Source organism: Humulus lupulus, chromosome 9 (genome assembly GCF_963169125.1).
Source record: "Humulus lupulus chromosome 9, drHumLupu1.1, whole genome shotgun sequence".
NCBI classification, from domain to species: Eukaryota; Viridiplantae; Streptophyta; class Magnoliopsida; order Rosales; family Cannabaceae; genus Humulus; species Humulus lupulus.
In genome coordinates this window covers 47,216,953-47,227,200 of record NC_084801.1, presented here as the reverse complement: position 1 = coordinate 47,227,200, position 10,248 = coordinate 47,216,953, and the positions used below count along the sequence as shown (strand labels likewise).

Below are 10,248 nucleotides of genomic sequence, written 5' to 3'. Positions count from 1 at the left end.
AATTATACATGTCATTTATCATGAAGATCGAATACTATTAATGTGGTCTTAAATTAAGTATATGTATAATGATATATATATACAAGAGGATTTAATTTAAGATAATAATATAAAAATTGTCAGTAATTGCTAAATAAAATGGGAGCTTTATTTATTAAAGATTATGAGTATGGCCTATCTTCTGTTTAAGACAGAGCAGTTCATCCAGAATGTTAAGTGTAGCTACACAAAAAGATAGAGGTACCTTATACAATACAGATTGTATTGGACTGGGACATGATGAAAGAAAGAACTTATGATAATCTCCGTTAAAATATAGTAGTTCAACATTCATTAATCGATGGTCATTTGAGACTTGACCTCAATCCTGAAATGAGTAATGAACTCCTATTTGTGCTGTTATGACTTTTGACTTAATAAGTAAGGTTCAATACTCCTACGACTGAATTCATGATATCTTGGAGTCATAGAACTATAAGTTGTTGGGACCATACTTCACAGATATGGAATTTTCTCCTTACTTAAATGAAAGCAGATTAGTTGTTCCTTTTAGGGCTTGAACATAGAGCGCTCAATTTCTGTTAGAGAACAAAAAATTCATTCTGTAATTAAACTTATAGAATAATGTTCATTAGAGGATCAATGGAACTAATTGATAAAGACATAATTAGAGAGGTTAACCAATATTAAAACCTAGCTTTAATTATGAACAACTAGCAAAGGGTCATAACTCATACAATGACTAAATATATAGATGACTTTATATGTAACGTCCTCCTAATCCAAGACCGTTACACTATGTACTTTAAATGGTGTCAGACTTGTTAATCAAGTCATTTGGTTATAAACGTGTAACTAAGGTTAATGTCAAGGGTTAGGTTAAAATTTTGGTCAAAGGAAACGTGACTTTTCATTTAAAAGTTTAATACATACATGGGATCCCAAAATGTCAAACAGGTGTTTAAAAGGGTATATACAAATCAAAAGTACAGTCAGCATAAGTGAAAAAATAAGGGATAGAACTCTAGTTCCTCTGAGAAACATACATGGGATCCCAAAATGTTACAAACAGATGTGGTGGACAAGTAGCCGCATATGTACACGTCGCCACTGAAGTTCTCCAACTCATGGCTGATCTTGCTTTCCTTTCCCATTACCTACACCACATAGCAACTGTGAGCCAAGGCTCAGCAAGAAAACTTAAACATGTGCATGAATAGTAAATACATATTCCAAATACATATCTAGCATGCCCAACAGTAATAACCTACTCATGCATGCATAAAACTACAAATAAATGATCATCGGATCATTCTGGGGCCAGCTGCATTGAATAAATGACCATAGAATCAACCTGGGGCCCTATGCCCTAGCTATGTGACCATAGAGTCACCTGGGGCCCTTGCCCTTAGCTCTGAGTAACTAGCCATAGAGTTAGCCAAGCGCTTTGTTTTCCAACGACCAAAGGGTCAGCCAATGTAATAGTACGTCCCTAATTGGGCCTAAGCCTCTCAACCAGCACGCAGCGCACTATTGTCACCCTTAACTAATTAGTCAAGGCCTTAACAAGATATTCAGATAAACAGACAAATAGATACAGATACAGATACAGATAAGCATACTTCAGACAATACAAGTGTGCATACATATAAGTCATATATCTTAGTCAATTGATTTTAAACATAGTAATAACCATGTTCCTTAATGGGGTCGAGCCCTAATTACGCAAACAATGCAAAAAATCATTAAGCAGTTGTCCAAACACAGAGCATTCAAGCATGCATAATCAATGATCACAAACATAACTTAATCACACTCATTCTCACAGGCCCAGGCCCTATTCATAGTTATAGCCAACAACCGGGCCAAGCCCTAATCATATATATCACGTATTGGGTGCAGTTTTCTTACCTTGGGTTCGAGTGCAATATATATTAAGAATGACCCTTGAGCACGATCCTTGTTTCGAGCCCCTAGTGATAAACCAATAGAGAATCTCTTCAAAAACGAGTGAATAAAGGCTTCCGGACCGAGTCTTAGCCTCTGGGACGTTGAATTCTACTAAACCAAGTAATAGAATCGATCCCGAGCCCTTAGGTTTGAGTTCCCGCACTCAAAACATTCCTGGGGCTCAAAAACCCTTCAAGCACCACGGCTCAAAAGGAGCCACGAGTCGCCCCAAGTCAGATAGCCCAAGGCTCTCCTCTGATTCAACACACGTCGCGGCGCTCCTTACAGGTGTCGCAAATCAAAATGGCAGACCAACACCTCCTTCTTCAATTGTTCATGAAAGTCGCGGCGCCCCAAGAATAGGGTCGCATCTCGACATGAAAACTCAGAAATTTCCCCATTTTCTCCAAGCCAAAACCCACCAAAAAGCTATCTAAACATAGCTAAATCCCCAAGGTAATGTTCCCAATCAACTCAGCACCTCAAAACACACAAAACTAAAGCCTAAACTTGGCCAAAACCTCATCAAATCCCAAAATTCAGAATTGAGCTTCTAAACTCCAAAACTTAACTAAAAACCAAAGAAACAAAGAGATTCAAGGCTGAAAATCGTTACCTCAGTTTCCCCAAGTGATGCTAAGCTCCTTCCCAAGAAATCTCAAGCCTAGCAATCCCGAGCCTAGGCTAGGCTCAATTCCTCCTAGATCGTAAAAATTCCCAAGGAATTTGAGTGAGTGTGTGAACAAGAGAGACAGAGAGAGCTAAACCTTTTTCCTTCTATTTTTGGTGTTTGTGAGGTTTACTTAGACTCTAAGTAACCTTAAGCAAATCCCGAGGCTCGGGGTACCAAAAACGTCCCCGAGGGCAAAATGGTCAAAACTCCCAAAATTCCCTCCTAATCTCACTAATACCAAATATATCATCGAATATTCATTCCCATTACCCAATAAACCCACAATGTACTAGATACCCAAAATACCCCTTGACTCACCCCGAGTCGGGTATTAGGTCCCGTTGTGACTTTCCCACTAACTTTCTCCATAGGATCGCCTCGTGCTGAGTAACCCAAATATATCCACATAATAATTTGATGTCACACATATATCACATATATACCTGTAACAGGCCAAATTATGAAAAAAAATTCCCTTCTAATAAAAAATGGTTCACATGCATATTTAATACACCTAAACATGCATATCTAGTCATATTATAATATAACTCAAATATTCATATAATTACACACATTTATGTCACATAAACACATAACTTTCCATAAATTACCATCCTGGCCCCCTAATCAAGGCCTTAAGACTTATTAGGTAATTTGGGATGTTACATTATAATTATAGCTTTTAATAATATAATATTGTAGTTTTGAGAGTTCAACTATGAAATTCTAGTGGAATAATTCATAGCTAATAAATTAATTAATGGAACTAAGAGTTAGTGAAATTAATTAAATTATTAGAGCTTAGAACTACTAGTTCATACTATTCATGTACTAGCTCGATAACACAGAGATAGGATTTTGGTATCAAAAGGAAATAATTAAAAATAATAAAGTATTATTTTTAATCTCACAAATTAATATTTTTTGTGAAATAATATTTAAAATACTATTTATGAAAAAATATGTAATGGCAAATAAAATTATATTGATAATTTTGTGAAATTAATTTTTTATTGAAAATTAATTTAATCATATATAACTTTGTGGTATAATTGTATATTACATAAAATAATATGATAAATACCCAACAAATAGCATTTTATAGAGAGAAAATATCATAGGGCTAAAGCCTTGTAATTGGTGCCAACCACATTCCAAATGGACTCTGGCCAACGCATAGGCCCAATGAGATTAGCGCTAGGTCTTATTTTTATTGTTACACTAATAGAACATAACATCATGAGAAAAAGATATAAAATTTTCACGTTATATTTTCCAAGAGAGAAAAATAAAGAACTTTGTTCTCTCTGAATTGTGAGAAGAATACTCTCTCATGTGTTGATATTCAAATGTGTATTCTTGTGTATCCTACGAAATAGCATAAACATCCACATGTCTCCTTCTCTTTGTGGGAGTCATAGTATGGAAGATGGTGGGTTAGGAGGCTAAGACGTTATTATATCTACACATGTTTTACGTCTATAAAAATGTATTTGTATTTTTCTTTTATTCAAATTCATGTCGCATGAGAAAGATACCATTCTAGTTATGGTTCATAGAGTGATTCGTTCTTATGCTTTAATAATTGTTATTATCACATTGAACTATTATCTCATGCTTTTGCTGCACTGTCAATCACATGATCAGAAACCAACACCATGGATGTCCCTCCATTGGACTCTTCTATACACTTGTCTCTAGATTAAGACTCCTCTTCAATCCTTAGGTGGTTTAGGATTTCCTCCAAAGATATCTCCTTATTCTTATGGAGTATCTTCTTCCTATAGCCCCTCCAAGATGGAGGCAACTTGGCTATTATAGCACCCACTACAAAGAACTCCGACAAGGTTATCTTTAGAGTAGATAACTTGTTCACAATCACTTGCAATTCATGCACTTGAGGAAGTAGGGGCTTTTTCATTAAAAAAAAAAAAATTCCATTTATTGAGTTATAGAAATTTCTTAGTATCTTATTCTCTAGTTCCTCATAGAAGATTAAGAGGGTTTAATGGTGATTGATTCTGGAGGATCATGGATGGGGATAGTGTTTGATGAACATGGCTAGACTAAGGACTAGGTTCATGCTAATGTGAATTGGATATGATCAATCAATAATGATTAGGAATCAATTAAGCTATGTTGATTGGGAGATTGGAATCAATCAACTTTAATTGGGAGGATTTGATGTGTGGCCTTGGAGCCTATAAATAAAGAGAGCCTAGCTCTCATTTTCGCACAACACTAAGAAAGGAACAGAGAGAGAGATGCGTGAGGAAAGAAAGAAAGAAAGAAAAAGAGAAGGCCAAGGAGGTGGAGGTTTAGTTCAAAGGCTCAGGATTTTTGTGAAGAAATGGAATAAAGATTTAAGGTAAAATGTTGCTTTATGGTTTAGTGTAAGGCACTAGATAGCCAATACCATTACACTATGTATTTTAAATAGTGTTGGACTTGCTAATCAAGTCATTTGGACATAAACGTGTAACTAAGAGTAATTAATGGATTAGGGTTTAAAAGTTTTGATAATAGGAACAGTTACTTTCATTTAAAAGCTTAAGTCTGTACATGGGATCCCAAAATAAATGTTTACAAGATCATTTACAACTCCCAAGGGTAATTACAACACAAGCCAGCCTAAGCGGAAAAATTAGGGTTTGACTCTAGTCCCTCTTTGAATCCTCGGTCGTGGCGGTCGAGCAGCTGCATATGTACACGCTTGATAAGGTCATTTTTGTATTAATATTTTATAAGTTTTTCCATGCTTAGATGGTGTTATGATAGCATTTTTAGTAGTTTTAACTTAGTTTCGTGACTCTACAACATATTTTCTACATTGCATGTTATGATGATAAATCTTACATTTTGATGGCAAGTGTAGTTTATGAATCATAGGTTGAAAAAAGACTCGCTGAGATGAGGTTAAAATGAAGTTTTAAGAGCATTCCAGGCTTTCGGGATTGAAATGTTGAAGTGGCGGTAACATACAAGCTATCTAAGGTCGAGAATTGAAGAAATTGAAGATAGGCCACGGCACTTTAATTGGAATTGACGTTTCAAATTGTAATGACCCAACTATTTCTAAGACCTTGGACCATTAAAACTACTAGACATAGCTACTAATTCAAATAAAACATACATAAGAAATAATCGTAACTTTATTAAAAACTCCAAAGTAAATATTGAAATACGTAAATGAGCGGTATGGGATCCCATTATTTTAAAAATAAAACATAACTTTAAATTAAATAAAATTGTTTACAAAACTAAATGCGAAAAATACATAAAAACATAATTTAAAAGACTAAAAAAAATAACGTCGTCCTCGAATCGTCACGCAGTCATCGAATCCATTCTTCCTCAATACACAGGCTAAGCTACCACAAATCCTTCCACCGCCATATCTATTTTCCTGCATACATAAAATAAAGGAATGAGCCTAATGCCCAGTAAGGAAAATCTACTAACACATACAACATAAAACATAAACATAAGACTATATCAAAATCATATACTATAAAACATCTATTACAACTCTAACCCATGATCATGGTAAACATTTGGGGTTTGCTAGCTAACAACTATAAGCCTCAAAATACATTGAGGTTTGCTAGCTAAGCAACAATGAGCCCCAAGGACTACAAGACATAATCATATTTCATAACACATAACATATTATAACATAAGCATATCATAACATATCATGTTATAACATAAACATATCATAACATATAAGCATATAAAAACTATCATATTTTCCTTACCAACACCGGGATAATTGAGAACAAGGACGGGACTAGGAACACTCCTAAAATCAAGATAAGAACATATGAGCATCTATAGAAAAGAAGATGAAAGAAAACTAAACCATCAAAGAGGGAAACTTACCGAGAACCTTAATGTTTAAAAACTTAAACACCTAACCACGAAACCATAAACAGAAGTTAGGATCTGAAAGAGATTTAAGGAAAACTAAGGAATCATAAAGAATAGAACTTATGAATAATATTACCTTGGATGAACTAGAACTGATCTAAACTTCAATATCGAAAACACACTTTATCTCCCTACCCAAGTGTTTATAAAACTTAAGATGATAAAGCTTTTATTCCACAAAACCCAAGTGTATCACTCTATAGAAATCCTAGCAGCTTGAAGGCTCTGAACACAGCTTGAAGAATGAAAAAAATGGCTGAGCACTAGGTCTTATTTATAGAGTTTGAGGAGTGAAACTATCCTATTAAAAAAATACTTAAATCCTCAAATAAACATGATTATGACAAGTGGCATGCTCTTAGTGGTTATGGGAGATTCTAGAGTTTCTAGAACTTTCTTTTATAATTAAATCCTTAAATAAACATGATTATGACAAGTGTCATGCTCTTAGTGGTTCTGGAAGGTTCTAGAGTTTCTAGAACTTTCTTTTATAATTAAATCCTTAAATAAACATGATTATGACAAGTGTCATGCTCTTAGTGGTTCTGGAAGGTTCTAGAGTTTCTAGATCTTTCTTTTTTTTTAAAAAAACACTTAATTTCATTCTAACTATGATCCAAATTTAAACTTAAATAAAATAGAATACTAACTTCTAACTTCCTAAATCTCGTAACTCTAAACTCACTTGTAGTAAAATCAATATAACTAGAGCTGTATAATTCCAATTTAGACCTTCTTTATACCATTAGAAAGCTAATTCAATTATCTACAACTTTCTAGAAATAATATTTTTTGAAATTCATAACATAACTAAGTCAAAAATAGGTCAGAAGTTACAGTACCCTAAAGTTACGGAAAATCTATTTAAACAACCTAATCCACAAATAAGACTACTAATATCATAAACCTATACTATACTATAATAATCATAACTACTAAAAAAAAATTAAACCTTATGTTATAATTAATATTTCTAAACTATAGGTTAAACTTATAAAATCCATAACTATTGCTACGAGTGTCCTATTAAGTCCCGGTTTGAACCAAAATCCACGAAATCTAAAATACTATAAACTACTACTACTACTACTACTCCTGCTGCTGCCTGCTGCTGCTGCCTGCTGCTGCTCCTACTGCTACTGCTACTACTGCTACTGCTACTGCTGCTACTGCTACTGCTACTACTACTACTGCTACTACTGCTACTACTACTACTGCTACTACTACTACTACTACTACTACTACTACTACTACTACTACTACTACTACTACTACTACTACTACTACTACTACTACTACTACTACCACCTGCTGCTGCTGCTGCTACTGCTACTGCTACTGCTCTACTACTACTACTACTACTACTACTACTATCTAGCTAGTTAAATAAATATTATGGGACTCTACACAGATTTTATGTTCCAGACGGGCCACTGCCCAGATTTTTCAGGCCACTGCCTACTGTGAAGAAAAGTGAAGTTGGGTCGCTGCCCAGTTTTTTCAAGTCGCGGTCTGCGTGGCCAGTTTTGCCTATATTTTGTTTTAGGTTGCGGCCTGCGACGTTGTTTTCAGATTTTTAATTACATTTTAAATATAATTTAAAGGAGACTATTAATGATTTATTAGGGTTAATTTGAGATTAAGTTTTTATTTTGGTTTTTGAGAGAAAAAGATTCAGAAAGGGTTGGAGAGAAGACTACAACACTATTGTTCATCAATCTAGTTTCTTTTCTTTTCTTAATCTCTTTAATTTTAATTATAATTATATTTGTGATTATGATTACTATTATGGAGTAGGTTCTTTTTAGGTTAAGAGTTAATTCAAAACCCAAGACATGAATTCTTGATTGTTGATAATGAATATTATTCTTTAATTTCTCTCAATATTAAATTGTTTCTTTTTCTCTAATTGAATGTTATGAATTTTGTGATTTCTTGTTAGGTGGCCAAATAATTAAGGTTTTACATTGTTCAATTGTCATCTTAGAATTACTACTCACCTAATAGTTTAGGATTCTAAGTGTATGTGCTAAATTGAAATTGATAGTGATGTCAAAAGAATTGTTGATTGTGATGAAAAATATAACCTAGGTTAAATGAATTATATGCTTCATTAATTTATTGCCTAGATTAACTTGTCTCCATAGGACTTAATGATTTATCTAAGTTAAATAGATTGTATGCTTCATAGATTTATTTCTTAGCTAAAAGAGTTAATTATATAGCGATTCGCCTTGATTACTTATAATAGGGAGACCGGGATAATTTATTGCTTCAGCGTTATTTGCGGGGTTAATAGTTTAATTGAGAAATTGGAATAATACTTATTATTAGTGATTAGGAATGATTGTTGAGGGTGAAGATTGACTGTTAACTGTTTCTTAATATCGTAATATCAATCATTATTTGCTTTCTATTTTATGTTATTTAATTTTGAGTTCAAAATCTAAATCCCCCTTGTAAGTTTTAGAGTTAATTATTGAATAATAAAGTGAACAATAGTCATCGTGGGTTCGACCTGTGCTTGCTATTTTACTAAAATAAGTGGAAGTATTGAAAGACAAATAATTGTTAAATATATTGTGGTATACGACACCCATCAAATTTTTTGGCGTCGTTGTCGGGGACTATTGTAAGTTTTTTTTTATTATTAAATTTAATTAACTACATACTCTCTAGTTTAAATTTTTTGATTGCAGGTGCATATGTCTTATGACGATACTCAAGAAAGACTACAAGCCATAAAACAATATCTTCAGACATCGCTGTCCCGCTCTTCAAGAACTATCACTGACAATCCACTCTTTCAACCTTCCAAGAAAGTCAATGCAATACAAATACCATTACCATCTGACGACGATTCTGACTCTGAAACATCAGTTAAGTCTCAGATGGCTTAAGAAAGGACATTGAAAAGTTGGTGGCGCCGAATCTAGACAATCAACCTCTGTGTATTCAATATCCGGCGTTGGATGTTAAATTTGAACTCAATTCGGGCCTCATACAATTATACCATATTTCCATGGGCTACCAGGAGAGGACTTGAACAAGCATCTGATAGAGTTTCATAGTCTGCTCTAGTATGAAACCAGCATTAGTAACTGAAGAGCAGATTAAATTAAGAGAATTTCCATTTTCTTTGAAGGATGGTGCAAAGGAATGGCTATATTACCTTCCTCCTGGAACTGTTAATACCTAGAATGAAATGAAGACAATGTTCTTGGAGTGTTACATCCTAGCATCTAAGGTTGGTAGTATAAGGAAGGAAATCTGTGGCATTCGCCAACAGAATGGGGAGTCATTATACGAGTATTGGGAGAGATTCAAGAGGTTGTGTGCTAGTTTCCCTCATCATTAGATAAGTAAACAACTCCTAATCCAATACTTTTATCAAGGACTACAGCCATTGGATAGGAGTATGATAGATGCAGCCAGTGGGGGGGCCTAGTTGATAAGACTCCTGCTGTAGCTAGGACCTTGATTTCTAATATGGCTGCTAACTCACAACAATTTGGCATTCGCCAAGATCCTACTCCACCACCGAAATTAGCTAATGAAGTCAACACCTCTAATGTTAATCAGCTTGGTCAACAACTGGCTTAATTAACTGCAGTGGTACAACAACTTGCTTTAGGCCAACAGGTGTGGCCATGTGGAATCTTTTAGGTTGTGGGGCATGCTACTGATACTTGCCC

The 10,248-nt window shown here is 34.3% G+C and overlaps 1 non-coding gene across 1 annotated transcript; it reads right to left on the bottom strand.

Annotated features, from left to right (window-relative positions):
* Nucleotides 1–9,806: 9,806 nt before the first annotated feature.
* Nucleotides 9,807–9,913, bottom strand: LOC133803025 (small nucleolar RNA R71). Its single transcript, XR_009877758.1, has one exon. It is a non-coding gene; the product is annotated as a small nucleolar RNA R71 (small nucleolar RNA).
* Between the last annotated feature and the right edge of the window lie 335 nt (nucleotides 9,914–10,248).